Source organism: Tetrao urogallus (assembly GCF_951394365.1).
Source record: "Tetrao urogallus genome assembly, chromosome: 7".
NCBI lineage: Eukaryota > Metazoa > Chordata > Aves > Galliformes > Phasianidae > Tetrao > Tetrao urogallus.
This window is the reverse complement of record NC_136820.1, coordinates 1885292-1902258: the sequence shown is the minus strand read 5'-3', so window position 1 is coordinate 1902258 and position 16967 is coordinate 1885292. Positions and strand designations below refer to the sequence as shown.

General features: G+C 41.1%; 1 protein-coding gene across 2 annotated transcripts in view; it reads right to left on the bottom strand.

Moving 5' to 3' along the window:
* GLI3 (GLI family zinc finger 3) overlaps positions 1 to 16967 on the bottom strand; it is a gene marked incomplete at both ends in the record, with an annotated part of 185724 nt that overhangs the window by 16695 nt on the left and 152062 nt on the right. The gene's annotated exons all lie outside the window — the stretch shown is intronic.

Here is a 16967-nt window from a genome sequence, read left to right as displayed (position 1 = left end):
TTATATTCTTTTACAAACTTAATATATGAACTCTATGTATGTGACTGTTAATATTTCATTGTATGGAAAAATTACATGTTAGCCAGCATTCCAGCCGAATTTACACTTGAAGCTCATTTATTGCTGTGCTGGTCTGGATTCCCATCTCCATCACTTGAGAACTGGCAATAGCAGTCAATGAAGAAAGAGGGGGATCAAAATCAGAAGCCTAGCTGAAAAACAATCATGACTTATAACTTAAGACAGCTTGCAGAAGAAAACATGAAGGGATGACAGGTACTAGAAGACGGAAAGCATGGAAAGCGATGAATGGAAGATGGAAAAAAGAAAGAAGGAAAGTGAGGAAAAGAGGTAAGAGAGAACACGGTTTCCATCTTGCACATCTGCACTTGAACATGGCTGCCTATGCTGTAAAAGTTTTTGGAACAGTTGATGAAGAATCTTGATTCGTGAATCGAGAAACTTTTCCTCTCCTTTTTTCATCCAAAGCAGTGCTTCCACACACATGTGGAGTGCAATGCTAAGTTGCTTCATTTCCTGAGTAGGGAAACTGTCTTTCCAATGTATGTATTCAGCCTCAAGGATACTGGTGCTGAGTGCTTGTGCTGGCATGAAGCATAACATATTCCCCCATAACAAATCCCACACGTCCGTTATCCCTCTAAAACTCACAGTTCCTCTCCTTTCATAGAGGAGATACATGGTGTTCTGGTTGCACGGAAACACTGAATTGTTCTGCCCCATAAGAGCTCACCACCTTTCCTTAGCACTACCGTCTCAGTATCTCATAACCTGCTTATTCACCTGCCTCAGTCCGAACAGCCTGCTCTAATGCAGCTTTTTTTGTCTGTGATGTATGAGAAAGCAGTCCATGGGAAGGATGAACCAACAGGATCCATGCCTCTTCCAGAGATGCAGCAACCAGTTGGGTCAGTATCTGCCTTTGACTGGCATCTCTGCCACTGGAAGAAGAACAGGTTTACAGCTGTATTTAAAAATGTACTGAAGATCTGGGGTCAGGGCAAGACACAAAAACAGACTCTTCTCGTCCCATGAAGCATACAACTTTGGAAGCCAGAAGCCAGGAATGCCCAAAGAAAGAGAAAATTCAAGCTAGTAATAATTAAGAAATAATAGCATTTAGTGGAATTTACTGCAAGTGCAGGAGGCATCTGATTCCAAATGCTATTTGATTTTATGGGCATGGAGAAGTCTTAATCTCTAAATGTGACACTGTATTAGATGGGAGTATGCTAATTTAAAAGACAAAATCCAGCAGGACTATTTTCTACTCACCATCCTGTTTTCAGCTGTTTCAGCCAAACATAGGTCTGATTATTTTTCCTCACTTCATCTCTTTGCACTAACAATAGCAATAAAAGTTCTCAATCTGTAAGTTAATTTAAAAAAATATATATATATATATTTTCGTTCTCTGTCCCTGTTTGTTCTCCTGCAGTAAATTCTATAGTTGTCTCTGCTGCCTATCAATAGGTTAAACATATCCAACTTGTGTGTTTAAATGCTAAAGACAGAGAAGTCCCCAAGGATACGTCAATCGTTGGCTCTTGTACAAAGAAAATACTGTATTTTGCTCAGAAGAGCTTTCTGTGGCAATTTAAACACAGTGAGACAGACACAATATCCTGGAGAGAGGAAAACCTGCCTTATTACATTCCTGACCCAAGAGAAAGGATTTGCCCTTAGGACATAAAGAGAATCAGCAGGGAGGGAAAAAAAAGAAAAGTTATCTAATCCTAAAAATAATGGCAGCAGTTCATAATACAGCATGACCTCCTTTTAATCTCTGATTTAGCAGTTATACAGTATGGATATGATATAATACCAGTAGAGCAAACACAGCTTGCTGGTCAGGCTGAGAACCAATTCCCTTAGACTGCAATCTACGTTTCCAGGTTTTAGACAGCTTTTTGGTAGGCTTCAGGGTATTTTGTGGAGGGAACAGAACTTATGGGATATTGTGAGGATTCCTTCTCAATAACATTACATCTTGTTCTTGTTTCTTTTAATATAGATATATTCACATATACAGTACAGTTAAGTCTGTTAGCAGCAACATGCAGCTCCATCAAGGGCAATGTTTTACAGCTCTCCCTTTATTTCCTGTGTAAGAGCATGTAGCTGTAAAGAAATGGGCAGAAACTACATTTTTATTTCCTAAAAGTGAAAATTTAATAAATGAGATTCTGCCAGAATGAAAAGACAAATGTTGTGGCCATTAATCATTTCACTTTTACAGCAGCAGAATGATGCCTTGATGACTCTCAGCTTTGCTTCTTTTCTGATGTTGCCTTCCATAACTGTCAAAAAATCAAGTGTTATCTCTTTCTTGAAAGTTGCATCCTTGTATTTGTAGCTGGGAGATTAATAGGTGAAAGTGGCATATAACAGGAAGCTTTCTTAATTCTTTTTTCCAAATGTATGGAAGTAATTTTACAAAATGTGCTGCTGAGACAACTGGGCCTTCTAAGTTCCTCCAGCATCAATGTTCTGTCCTACATCAGCCTTAGTGGATGAAACAAGGTATTACAGCTACCATATTTTGATGTTATAGAAACAAACAAACAAACAAACAATAAAACCTCCTCGTCCTGGTCCTCATTCTTTGACTTTCCCAAGGACATAGCTAATTGCATATGTGCTGGGGAGCTGCAGCAAAGAAGTGAATGAACTGAAAGTAAAAACCATGAAGCAGAAACTCAAGACAGCTGTTGTCAAGAAGGGATGCTATGGATATGTCCCTGTGCTCCAAAGGTATGCCCTGCTCTCCCACAATCTGCTGGTAATGGGGAGAAAGACATTAGGATGACCAAGTTCTTGGGGTATCCACTGTGTAGATACTGGTAAACTCCTTCACCTTACACTAGCTTCAGCATCACTCTTGGTTCTTTTTGTACACATCTGGCTGCATGATTACAGGTCTGCCTGAGCACTCATGGATAAGCTGCAACACATGAGCAAAAAAAAAGCCTTTTGCTGCAGGGTCATCCCTTTTTTATAAGGCAGTCTGGAAGGAAGAACCCCATTATAAGTTTTACCTTCATCAGGAGTTCACATGTGCAGCAATCACTTGAAGAAAAATGACTAACTACTCGTGTTTGGCCCGCTTTACTTAATATTTGTTATGCTCTTCACGTTTAGGTCCTCAAATTACACCCACATTTTAGCGTCACCCGTCTTTTGTGTAAATTAGATTTATTTGGCACCTGCAATATAAACCATAAGATTTACAGTTCACTAAGAGAAAAGAAGAGGAAGAAAGCATGCACCAGTGAAGGAGCATTCAAACGAGGCTCACTGGGACAGGGCTAGAAGAAAGGCCACTTGCTAAAGGATTTAAGACCACATGAAGAATCTGTAGTTGGCCTTCACAGTGCGATACTGACTGAAGATCATCTGCTCCCAAATCCTACCCCTAGCCCTGCAATGATGACCCTGCCAGCTTTCCTTTGTTCCTTTCTCCATCTTCTCTCTTCATCACACATGCACACAAGCTCTCCCCATGGGCGCTGTGATCTGGCTATAGATCCAAATGATGTGGAGTGAGAGGCAAGAACGATTCCTGCCTTCAGGAAAGCTCTATGGCATGACAGCAGGGAGGCATGATGCCTCCTCCTGCTGCAAACCTATAAAAGAGGAGCGCTCACTACATGGAGCTTCATTCTCCTCTCTCAGTCCAGTCAAAACAGTAGGGTACAAACAAGGACAGGTATTTTTCTACAGCTGGACAGGGAACAGGGTAAAGAATGGCCTGAAACGCGGTATCTGCCCTTCACGATGTCTGACAGTCACCTAGGAATGCTGAATAGAAAATAAGTCTGATACCTTCTAGGAGTGACTGAATATGGAAGGACAGAAAACTACCTGAGGCTCAAATTCAAAATTTTCTGGTTCATGATCTTCCATTTAGGGATAAAAATTGATTTTGCGTGCAACTGCTACAGAATTTCCACAAAACTCAAGTTAAATCCATTGAAACTCCCTCACAGGCCTCATGGGTGATGTCCAACATGAGCCAGGGCTGACTATCTGCTTTGCAATTCTGAACCCACACACAGCTTTGCACAGTCTTTAACAAAAACATATCAGAAAAACAGGCCTTAAAATTAATTAAATGAATAAATAAATACTCAAGCACTTTGCACTGCTACAGGTGTTAGTGCAACTTAGGCTTAAAAGCAAATATATATATATGCGTGTGTGTGTGTGTTTCTCGCTTAGGAAGATTACAGTGAATTCCTGCTAGCACCTCCTGAGATAGAAGTCATGACAAAGAGATGTTACATCAAGGTATTTCCTTGCCTTTGCAAACAGTATTAAGTATGCAAATGTCACCTCGCTTTTGCAAAAGGTACATCAGCACACACAAGGTAGAAGTACTGAATCCTCTGGAACATTTCCCACATTGCTGCATAAGGCATAAATCTACAGTCTTCCTTTCTGCCACAGCAAGCCATCCAACTTCAATAGAAATCAGATCTGCTGTATATATTAAACCTGAAATTAACAATGCTCCAATTTGTTGGGCTTTGATAAATTCCAGCCATCGCTCCTAGGTGAGATGTGCAGATCTTGATCCTGTGAGGTGCTCTGCTCACGTGAGCTCTTATGGCAGTGCAGTTTGTTAAATTCCACTGGGTCCAACACATAGCTCTGCAGGAGCAGGGCTTTAGCAGCTGTTATACTTAAGATATTGAGCAGTGGGTTCTAACCATGCTCAAAGTAATAACATTTCCCTTTAAAACAAAGCACATTCACCAGAATAAAAGAATAAAATGGGAAGAGATTTCTAACCATTACACAGACCAGCCCAGCGAAGCCAACAAATAAATGCCTAAAGCAGAAAGAATGTAACTAAAAACATACCAGCAAAATATCCCAACAACAGTAGTGCACAAAGCGAATATATAAAGCCAGAACTGTTTTATAGAAATTATATGGTTTACTGACAAAAATCTGTTAAAATTTATAATGCTTTTCAGTGCCCAGTTTTGGAAATAGATTGCAAGCATGTTAGTACCAACAGGCTCTTTGAGTTAAAATATAAACATACACTGCAGCAGCTTAATACCCTTTTGTATTACCATGGACAAACCATGGATTAATCCCATGAGCCAATCTATTAATCTCTGAAAGCAGCAAGACAGAACAAGGAAAAGATAGAAAGTATAATTTTAATAAGATTTTGAAGACTTCCAAACTGCTGAACTGGTACAGAAGAACTGGCAAACTACTCAATCCCTTTTTAAAAAAAAAAAAAAAGGAGAAAGAAAAAAGACACTGCCTTCTTTTACTGAAAGCCATGTGCTTCCAATGGGGTGGAATAGCAAGTTAGCAAGGTAAACGTCAGACAATTAAATGAAGAAGTATCAAACAAATGGGCAGGAATACTGTACAGACTACATAGCCAAGACCTGCTTAACAGTATGAACTTCCTTTAGATCAAGTTTGCATCAGGTTTTGTATTACCGTGCATTTTTTTCTGCTCTTGGTACTTGATTAAAGATTGCAGCACAGCTAACACTGGCCCACTTGAAATGAAACATACTCCTCAGCAGGACTTACCTGTGCTCATCTATCAGTCTTTTAAACTTTTTTTTAAGAGTCCTGTGCTTACTACATGATCACATGCAAGTTACTCATACAATTATCAATGCAGAAAAACATTCCTGAATTGCAGGATTTCTTCAACAAATGCACTTAGTGTCTCCTTACACGTAATATATGAAAGCTGCAGGTTAGATTAGGAGACAATGCCTTATCCATGTTTTGCAATGAATTGCACAAGAAACCCTGAGAAAGCTGGGAATACAGTGATGTAAAAACACACAACACTACTCACAGAAACTAGAAAGAAGAATGATGGCAGTGATAAGCATCATCAAAACCTTCACGAGGTTCCATCACAGAAGAGATGCTGGCAGAATTAATACATCAGCGGGTGACAGAAGCAATGACAACTGCAGAAGACAGTTTGGGCCCTCCCTTTCTGACATCTCTAAGGAACATTTCTAGCAAGCTTTATCATGTGCAACAGGTTTACTGTTTCTCTGAGACAGCTTTAGGCTTTTTCCACTGGACGTTCACTTCAAATTTATCTTTCACATCTCTGCTGGGTTTGGCCATCCTAGGTTAGCAAAGGTTAGTTATTATTGATGCTCCTGGGAACAGCAGCAGGAATAGCTTCTTCCATCTCTTGTGTCCTGGGGTAACATTTTCTGTTCTCTTGTTATGTACCACAGACAATTGTGCCACAGCCAGACAACAGACATATTTTGGGACAAATGGAATGAAAACCGTGAAAGACCTTCAAGTAGAACATGGGGCTTTCACCTAGTACACTTAAAAAAGTGCCAAAGCTGTCCTTCTGCCTTGCATTCCACACACTAACTTCAATTGACTTGCAGAGAACTGACAATTTGCTTCTGCTAACTAAAAATCAATCCTAAATAATCTGGTTCATTTCAGAAATGCGGCTCTTCTATAAATCACTGTGAATCCATTTTGAATGGGACTGACACGTGCTACAACTGGACCCAGGACCCTGCAGGAGGCAACCGAAGGGCAGCCCCAGCAACAAGCCTGCATCTTTGCCCCATCCCCTTGTCAGAGGTACAGCCTGGCGCCTTCAGAGTGTTGATATAAAATGCACTTCTTTGTTCACGTTGGTTTTTTTTTTTACTAACAGTAAGTGTCAGAATCACCTTGGCAATTAATTTCCTGGCTGGTAATCCCCTGGCTCTGACCCACACAGAGAAAGTGGCTGAACTGCAGGGAGGTGTGCAAGGCACATGCTCCGTTGCAAAACGGTTGCAAAACGAAGTGGTCTCTTAATTTAAGTGACAGTGAAACTCTGTGTTTACTCTGCACAGTGAAGGAAGCAGAGCTTACTGTTAAACACTCTCTTTTAACATGAGCATAATGTGGCAAACAGTCAAATACTGCAGGTAGGATGTTCTGGGTTATCTGTAACATACCATATTAGAAATATTTTAGACACAAGGAAGGTATGCAAAAGCTACCTAATATATAGTGAGCACTGGTGACAGTTTGAAGGATAAAGCTTTATTCTATGAACATTAAGAAAAACTACACTAAAAAAAATTACCATGTGCCCACAATGTTTTAAGCTGCTATCTTCTCAGCACTTGTATAGAGATACAAAACTCTTCTAATAATTATGCTTAGTGCTGGTAGACACTGCCAGCAATCTGCAGGCCAGAACTACAGGAATCCTCTGCCTCGCAGCCAGGCAAGCTGGATTTGATCAGTTTTGACACATTTATTTTTAAGGTCTTCTGAGACAAAGTAACGGAGAAGCTGTGTGGCCATAATTCTTACAAACAGCCAAACTCTGTAAAAAGTCTTGACTAAGTTCCCATTAGCCTCAGACAAAGTCTCTCACTGGGGGGCAGAAGGTTGGTACCACGCTCACATGTGCTGGGAAGAGAAGGGTGAGATATTATCTTTTTAATTAATTCAGCCTAAAGTGATGCAGTCTTAAACAAAGCCCTCTGATCCTGGATTCCTCAAATTAAGAAGCATCAGAGCTCAGTAACTACAGGAAACCCATCTGACTTTCACACTCTGGAATATTTATGTTAGAAAAGCAAGAAAGAAAGCATTCAGCCTTCCTGGATGCATACCCCTTCCACATCATCCTGAGAAGGATCATGGATAAAATCAGCGCCAAGAGAATAACAGAAGCAAAAATGGGCAGTGAGCAATTTGAGCACAGATATTTGTGGAGAAAATCCTGCTCTCATTGAAAATCCTCAGAAAAAGGTCCGTGAATTCAAGATGCGTTGCTGAGGAAAGGTTCTAACTAGAAGCCAAGGATGGGCTTAGCTATGCTGTGCTTCTCTCAGAAAATTTAGTGAGCTCCTACCTGCCGCTGTGCTGTTGCTGTTCTTTCTTTTAGTGCTTTCTTGACACATGTAGGAGAGGATAAAAGCCTAATGGGTGCGGGTGTCAGCACAATATAAATTACTGCAAGGAAAAACTTGATGCATGGCTTGGGATCTGAAAGAGGAATGTCCACCATTGTTTGTGATTATGGATCACATCACAATCTAATAGCAATTTTTATTTAATCAATAATTTCCATGCTGAACAGACAGCCCTGTTACAGAGAATCGACAAGCAGCTACTGATAGCGACAAGGCTTGTTATTAATCTTTACTCTGCCAACATATCAACCAAAGTACTGTAAAAAAAACACCACCAAGATGGATTTAGAAGTAGGTCTTTCTTCTTCTTTTTTTTCTTCCTTCTTTTCTTCCTTTTTTTCCCCTTTTCTTTCTTTCTCTCCTTCTTTCCTCTTCTCTTTCTTCCTTTCCCTTTCTTTTCTTTTTAGCTACACAGCTCCATTCCACTTCCCCTTTTCCAGGAATGTAGCATTTCATACACTTTATATTCTAAGTTTATTTGAAAAACCCACGGCTTGAATTACACAAAAAGGCAATTCATATTAAGCAATTTCACAAATCAGTGGGACCTAGCCCAGTGCTCAGTGTTAGCCATTATAGGCTAATAAATCATACTTTCTCTTTGAGATGTCAATCGCCAAGTGCTTTGTAAAAATGTTGGCATCTGTAATTCAGCGAAGCCTTTTCATCTTGAAATAAGATGCTCCAGACTGATAACAAGAATAATCCTCTCTTGATCAAAAAAAAAAATCTGCATTTTACCAATTAAAGCTGCTGCCAGAAGCCAAATGGAGCAGCACTGAGACTCCACTGTAGTTTATCTCTGCTAAACACAAGGAGGGATACAGTTAGAGCTTTGTTTCATTTTCAGCTTGACTACTTTATCTCACAGAGAACTGTGGCATCTCAGCCCTGTGATACACATAAGAACGGATATGCAGACCTCATACCTACAGCGCAAACCACCAGAGGACCCACTCCTGACAAAACCACCACCCGTTTACTTCACAGATTAGCTACCCAATGCCTTGAAAAATTCACACACACAAGTGTGACCACTGAAAAACACTGAATCTATTTAACCCGGATATAAGGCTTGTGAGGTCTTCTTTTTCTTTTTTTTTTTTCTGTTAAGAGTTGACATGAACAAAACACAATGCAAAGATCATTCCACACTGTAAAACCCTCAGAATTAAATGCAGAAGTGACACTTGAGCCCTTATGCAGCTCACCCAATCCTGCCTTCATTTGAACATGCCAGTCTGCCACTTCTGTCTGTCAGGAAGCCCTTCCATGTAAAGTAGCAGGGCTGAACTCACAGATTTCGGATCCTCCAGGCATCAGATTTCTATGGACAAACCTTTTGGGTACAATACAGGCGTTTGAGAGGGAGAACACGGCACTCATGACAAAGATAGGAAGATGGCATGCCCTGTGGATGCCCTACTCTTTTTGAGAAGACAAAAGCAATGTAGAAACACATCACGAAGAACAGAGGGCCTCAGAAAGTTCAAGTTCAGCGTTCCACTTGTTCAGCATTGTAAGACAGGCTACATAATTGCAAACCACTCAGTGAGCAGCAGCAAGAAAGGAAAAACCCACAAAAAAATGGCAACTCCGCCCAGGGGAACATGCTTTTCCTGGCCCTTGGAACAAGACTGAACGCTCTCTGGAATCAGTGCATAAGCCCAACCTTCCTTACTGCTTTGAGGCAGCTGAAGCAGCAGGCATGGATTTCTACTGCCTCTCTTCTATGCAATATCCCAACAAGAGTCAGAAGCTGAAGAGTCAACTCACTTTGCAGCTTTACTTGTGCCTATACCTTCACTCAGGCAACACGGTCTCCCCTGGAAATTGGCTGCTGGCTTTTAACCCTACAGTTCCCAAAAAACTGCAAATCATCCATGAAGCATCACTAGCCTGGAGAAGCTCACTAGTTCCACTGCCAGGGAAAATAAAGCTAAGTAAATAATACAGTCCACAAACCATCTGAAAAGATTTTCTGACAAAAATTACATAGGGATACCCAAAACCTGCTTACTTTTATGCATGGCCCTTCTCATTCGAGTATCTACTTGTTCTGATTTCAATCTAAATTGCTAGAGTAGCTTCTCTGGGCACAGTAGCACTGATCAGTCTCTACTACACAGCAAAAAGGAAGCGCCATTTGAATTTGCATGCAGAGTACAGCAATTCCTTTCAGGGACACCAATTCAGAGACAATGACTTTGGCAACTCACATGAGCAGCAGCCATAAGAGCAGCAGGTTAACCGCAAGTTTTACTAATGCTGTGAAAGAAACACTAATTACAGAGGAATTAAAATAAAAAATGATTATATTTCTCTCTCTAAATCCCCTCTTAATACTTCACAGATTAGGGTGGATTTATTTTTTCGTAAACCTTTCTGTATCGAAAAAAAAAAAAAAAAAAATCCCCACTTTATTTTTTTTCATCTCCTCTGTGATTCATCGAAAGCCAGACAGACTCTAGGAAGGGGAACTGCTGATGCAGGAGTGCTTAAGAGGACCTGAGCCAAAGCACAGCTGGCCTTCGGGTCAAGCCCAGAGTGAATGAGATCTCTTCAGAAGGCAGCAGTGCTGGCTTTTAACACTGCTGGAAGGCAGAGGGCATTCTGGTGGCTGGCGTGGAGCAGGGATGTGCCGGCCCCAGGGGCTGCTGATGCTCCATGGAACACAGAGAGAACAGCGTGAGGTCGGTCTGTGGTTACTTAACCTTAAAACCCCTTTGATAGATGGTTAAAGACACGCTACAAGGGAACAAGAATGTGTTAGTTACCCATGTGGAAACCAAGAGAGAATGTGTATGCACTTAGGGGCAGAGATCGGCTTACTAGTGTTTGAATGGCAGGTAACAAACTGCTGGCCCAAAACGATGCTACCATTATGGTGTATTTTAAAGCTACAGGTTCAGCTGCCTCTATCCTAGCACCTTTGGCATCTTAATTACAACTTGGCCTTAAATCTAACTCTAAACATTCACTCCAAACTTCCGGACAGGAGTTTCTCACAATTATTTGCTTCTCCTTCTATATTCTCTCCTCCTCCTTCCTCCTTCACAGCTACAAAGATCAAATGCACTGAAGGGATACACGAGCTGAAGAAAAACTTTGAACAGCACCTGCTTGCCTCCAAAGCAGCTGCCCTCCTTTTCCACACTGCCCCAGCCTTCAGTCCAAGCCCTGGGCTTGTGTTACTTGAAGAATGACTCCTTTTGTGCACAGCACTGTTTCTCCAAATTTGGGGTATGGTCCAGACCCCACGAAATGAAAAATAAAAAAAAGATGACTACCAAATAAACTTTACTGTTGTACATAAAAGATTTCTTTTTTTCTCAGGAAAAAAAAAAAAATTACTATAATGTATTTAATGTTCCTATCTATTCCTTACTCTTTTCAATTTAAAGGAGACATTTCTGAATCTTTCAGGGCAGTTGCTGCCATAACTGGTCGCAATGAGACTCTGAAGGGGCTGAAGAATCTCTGCTACTGCACCAGAACCAAAACTACAGTGGAAATGCAACAAAACCATTCTCTGCAGAATAAAATCAATAATAAATCCCTGCAGATCTTCACAGACACATGCCAGCTGGGGTGCTTAACTACATCCCCTTGAGATGGCAAAAGGCCTTGTTTCATAGGGCTGGCACCTCACCTGTGCCACCGAGTCGCAAGCTCATCTGCAGCTCAGGGAGCTGGAGCAAAGCATGATTCCTGCCTTCATTTATGGCTCTGCCACTGCAAACCAGGTGAACTGCTCTCATCAAAAGTAGTAGCTTTTTCTTGTATTGCAGTTGGATGCCTTTTAATGCAGAAAAGTGAGGCTCTTACAGAGCTTTCCTGCCACTTATTCTATGAGAGAGAGCTGAGGAAGAAGCCATAGATCAGAAAGGGAGAACTGGGGGGAGGGCTTTTGAAAGTCTACTGACTGCAGGTGTTCCTGTTTCTGGGTGTCCAAAGGCTTTTGGTCCTTCAGAGAGCAGAGTGCTCCTCAACTCCTGACCAGATCTGTTCTTCAGTTTTGTAATGCCATTGACCAAGGCACCCCAAATCACTGCAGGTGCTGCAGAATCTGAATTCAGGTAGCCTGTGGGCACAGCCTATGTTTTACAGAGGCCTCCAAGGATCGCTGCCCAACTTCTGTTTGCCGAGGCTGAACCCACTCTTTTCTACAGAAATGGAGGGCAAAAACCTTCAGAAACTCAGCTTGGGAGACCTGGAGGAGCATTATGGTGACTGCTCCAGGGTTTGCCAGCCGTGTGCTTCAGTCATCAGGGCTTGAAAACAGTCAAAAAGACTTCAGCAAATGGGATTGTGATCGTAAGCCATCGCTGTCAGTTTAGGGCTTTTTGATCTAATCTAATCAAATGTAACAACAATGAGAGAATTTTATTGTTGCACAATTAAGGAGAAAATGTTAACAACAAAAAAAACCAGCTCTACAGTTCTTCAAGCATGCTTTTGAATTAAAAAAAATAATTATCAACTCTACACAGCAAGGGGGATGAGAAATAGGCAGCACTGCGTTTTTCTGATTGCCATTGTATTAATATTTAACAATAACTTCAGTCATTTCCTTGAAGGATAATTTTCTTAAACAAACTTTTATCTTTAGAGTCTAACCCTTCTGCAATATTTTATTCTTAACCTGATTTCTGGGGGGAAAAAAAGACAAACTGCAACAAAAAGCAGATTTATAAAAATATACAATATCTTATTAGCTTCTGGGTGCTCAAGTGCATTTATCGCATATTTAAAACAAACTTGAGCTCAGCTAAGCCCAATTATAATATCTTGCTGGGCAGAGAAATTAATTAAACAGCTGAATGATAAAGGCCCCAGCAGCAAACTGAGGCTTTAAAATAAATAATTTTTTTTTTTTTTTTTTTTCAAATATGAAGGGAAATAAAGGAATCTTCAGCACACATGCTCAAACGGTAATGCCAGCAATCTTTTCAGGAGCACAAGGCGCTGTAAATAAGACTACCTGGCGGGAGTCCACAGAAGCAGCTCTAATGCTGCTCTCCGACTTTGTGATTTGCTAATGTGAAACACACGCACCCCTTTTGCACCAAGTTCAAATAACCCTGGGATCCCAGCTGTGAAGCTCAGCGACTGAACCAGAACAAGGGCAGAAGTTGTCAAGATTTAAGAGCTTTCAGCAAAACCCTTCAATTGCAGCCAGTACCCTATTCCATAGAAGGATATCAATTATAGATAGTGACTTGCTTTAGCAGGGCAGTCAGTACTGTCAGACACTAGATAGACAACCATGAAGAATCATGAATCTTTCTATTAACTGTAAGAGAGGTGGAAAAAAAAAAGAAGGATGGATGGGTGCTATAAATAAGGCAGAGAATGTGAACGGTTTAACACCTTGCCTTTTGGTGCATGTATCATGAAAATTTAACCATGCTGAATCCTAAGTGGCACATATCACTTGAAAACAAGAGCTGCTGCATCGAAATCATTACAGTGTCAAAGCCTTCTGGGTGGGTCAATAACGATTCTCTTATGTAGCTTTTTAGTTATTTATTCATAGAAGCGCAGGTTCTGTTCATAAATTCAGTCAGAAAACATTGTCTCATGGGACCTAAATGTACTCTTGGTAGCACCCACATTTTATACTAGTAACAGCAGGACATCACTACAGAAAGTAAAGCAGAAAAACACTGCTGTATACTGATACCATTCTGCCCACGACAACAGTTTCTGTTATAAAGCTGTACTACACATCCAGTCACAGATATGTTTGTACTTACTGTTTCACATATGCTATATTACACACCACTATCTATCCCAGACATTGCTAGGATCTGATTTACCTATTCTTGATTTCAGATTAAATCATAGCCCATCATTTCCAAAAGGGTAATAATGTTATTCTCACATGACAGAAAGACTGGAACACACACGAGCAACCCCATCTTTACCTCTTTCCAAATGGAAGTGCATGTGCTTGTGGATACACCCTGTACATTATGGGAGCAATGATACCTACAATGTGAGCTGCATTTTCTACAACATGCATTGCATACTGTAAAAAAGCTCTTCTGAGTTCCACTCCAGAAGCATCCCAGTGAGAGGGGAATTTATGCTCATGTACACAGTTCTTCAACATATAAAACATTAGCCTTCCATATTTTTCATAAACACTCCAGTTCTTCTAAAATTTCAATGCTTTGGGATGCAAAGCTTGGGTTACAAGCCTGTTCTGTGCCAGTGGAGGTTTTGAGTCTGATTTCTTGCTAACACACGTGGCTACAAACTGTAGCTTTATTCCCACTTCCAAAAGGGAGAGGGAGAATATTTATAATAAGACTTACAGTTAGCCCATGCAGATTCTGAAAATTCAGCCTTATCAGGATGTACAGGAATGCGTTACGGCTCTTTTTCTGGAGCTCTGTATTTTACAGATTTTCCTTTTGCCAGCTAGATTGCCAAAGCTCAGAAAACTGGCTATGGAATGGAGATCTGCAGCTGAGCTGTACAGGTGAAAGGATGTTCTGTATGCTTCCAAGTCAAATGTACAAATTCTGAAACGGTGACAGGAAAGGGTTTCCTTGCAATCCTCTGAAAACGTCTACATAGCTCACTCTGTCTCACTAGAAGTTCCCTTGCCATCCTGCTCACCCAGCAGGTGCATGTACACAACACGACACAGTGTGCTCCTGCTTGTAGGTGTCCACTCAACCTCTGCAGCTCTTAGCTCACACTGGTCACCTTCCTTGAATGTCAGGGAATACAGGGATGCTGGCATACGTTACCTGAACAAGCCTTGCCAGGACAATTTAAGCTACTATTGCCTTCACCTATGCCAGCTTCCCCTGCCTCGGTGTTTACTACCCTACAGCAGAACCAACACAAACAGAACGGTTACCCATGCTTTTGTTGTCCTGGGTGACAGACCAGAATCCCATTTCAAACAACACTTCAATCCTGGCTGGAGCATCTGATACTCTGTGAGCCTGCCAGCGGGTTGGGAAGCACCTGCAGAGCGGCAGCGCATGCAGCCAGCACAGGAAACTCCTGCAAGATTTGAAGGTTAATACCTATTATCCTGCAAAGCCCTCAACCTGCTGAGAAGCATAGCATGGTAGCTACATGCCTACACATATACAAGGTAGCTCGGGGACCCACAGGCAGTACTGAGGAGCCTCACAAACCTTTCACATGGTTAATACAATCCCATGCACACACCAGGGCCGTTCCTTCTCTTGTGTCTCAGCAGCACGTAGCACCACGGTACTCTGGGCGTAACGAGGCCTCCAGCTGTTACTGCAGTGTAAATATTGCTGAGAAAGGATGAACCCACACTACAGACACACAAGCTCTGTCACACACACCTGACACAGGTGTCCATGCACTCATCAGAGCTTAGCAATGACTGCGAAAAGTGTAGCCACTGCTATTTGTGTCTGCTTGGATTCACCCATGAATATTTGGGTACAAGGCCGCAGACCACAGCAATGGGAAGATATTCAAGGACACAGCTGTTCCATGGGAACATAAGGCTTTCTTCTGGAGTTGCACACCTAAAAGCCAGCTGAAGCCCTACTGAGATCTGGACTTCACTCCCCACGTTGCAACAGGCCCCAATCAGGGGACTGCGGCAATCAAGGGCAGACAAAATGTGAGGCAGATGGCGCAGAACCAGCCTTTCACACAGAAATAGATGACTCAAGGCCTTTTGCAATTCTGGACAGAAATAACTCACTCAAGTCCACACAGCAGGCCTCTGCCGGAGCAGCAGAAGAATCACAAAGCAGCACTGAGTCACAAGGCTGACTCTTGCTGTGTGATTTGAGCTACTTGAATGTGATGGTTGCTGCAAGGATGATGGTTTTATTGTCTTCGGGGTTTCAAGTTGGGACTTGTACCTCATAATCTTGAATGCCATCATAACACATCCAAATCTTGAGCGCTGTCAAAAAGAACTCCTTGTATCACAGAAACATTTTTTATCTACCTGTTTTTACAGCTAGAGAAACCCATTTCAGATGTTGCCATCACTCAAAAATGTAAGAAATGCACTTTTTTCAGAGAAGTCTTGCTGTTGACCTTTGTAAGACGGTTAGATTTGCATCAGAAATAACAACAAAAAAAGAACAATCTCACTGTCAGTTTAACTCACCTGAAACCGTATAAAACATTAGCGTTAAATAACAGGCACAGTGGAATTCAATTAGGTTTCACATATGCAACTTCAAAAAACCCTCCTCCTTTTTTTTTTTTTTTTATTACCAAAGGCACTTTTATTCTAAATTTCTCTTTTATTCCATATATTTTGGTGTAAATTATTTATCATCATCAGTCGGATCATTTCTGAATATTGAGAAAGGTTTTTCAGTCACCATAAAGCTTTAGCCTCACAATTATGAGCAGATATAAAGGCTGCCTGTGCAGAGCCCCAGATGATGTCAATCAGTCTGACTGCATGGAACCAATTGCAAGACCGACACTTGATCTTTTAAACACATTCAACCTTTCATATGGAATCTCTTCCCAAAAAGATATTACGACATTAAAAGACTCTCTTCTCACATTTCATTTTGGCCTATTAAAATGTTAGAGTATGTTTTGGGCAAAAAGTGTCTAAAAATTAATTTAAAAAGTCACATTCTTGCCATTATTTCAGTTTGTGATTTTCTTTCATTTACTGCTATTGTTACTGTCACTACTGCTGTTATTACTTACCAATAATATAAAACAACAATTCTTGATGATTAATTTCCAGCACCACCAGTCTGTCACACTCCAGCAAGTCGAAAGCTGGCACTGATTTACTGAAGTCACCTCTGCACCATCAGCTTACCATTCTGCATAGTGTTTAGAAATCCATGGTGCTTGATTTTATTTATTTACTTATTTATTTAACTTCGGGAGAAAAGAACATTTTTCAACAATCTATTTCAGCAGTATTGGCCATACTGTGCAACAGATTTTGCACAATCTTCAGAAGAGTACTCAACATTTTTCTGCAATAAATATGACTCCAAC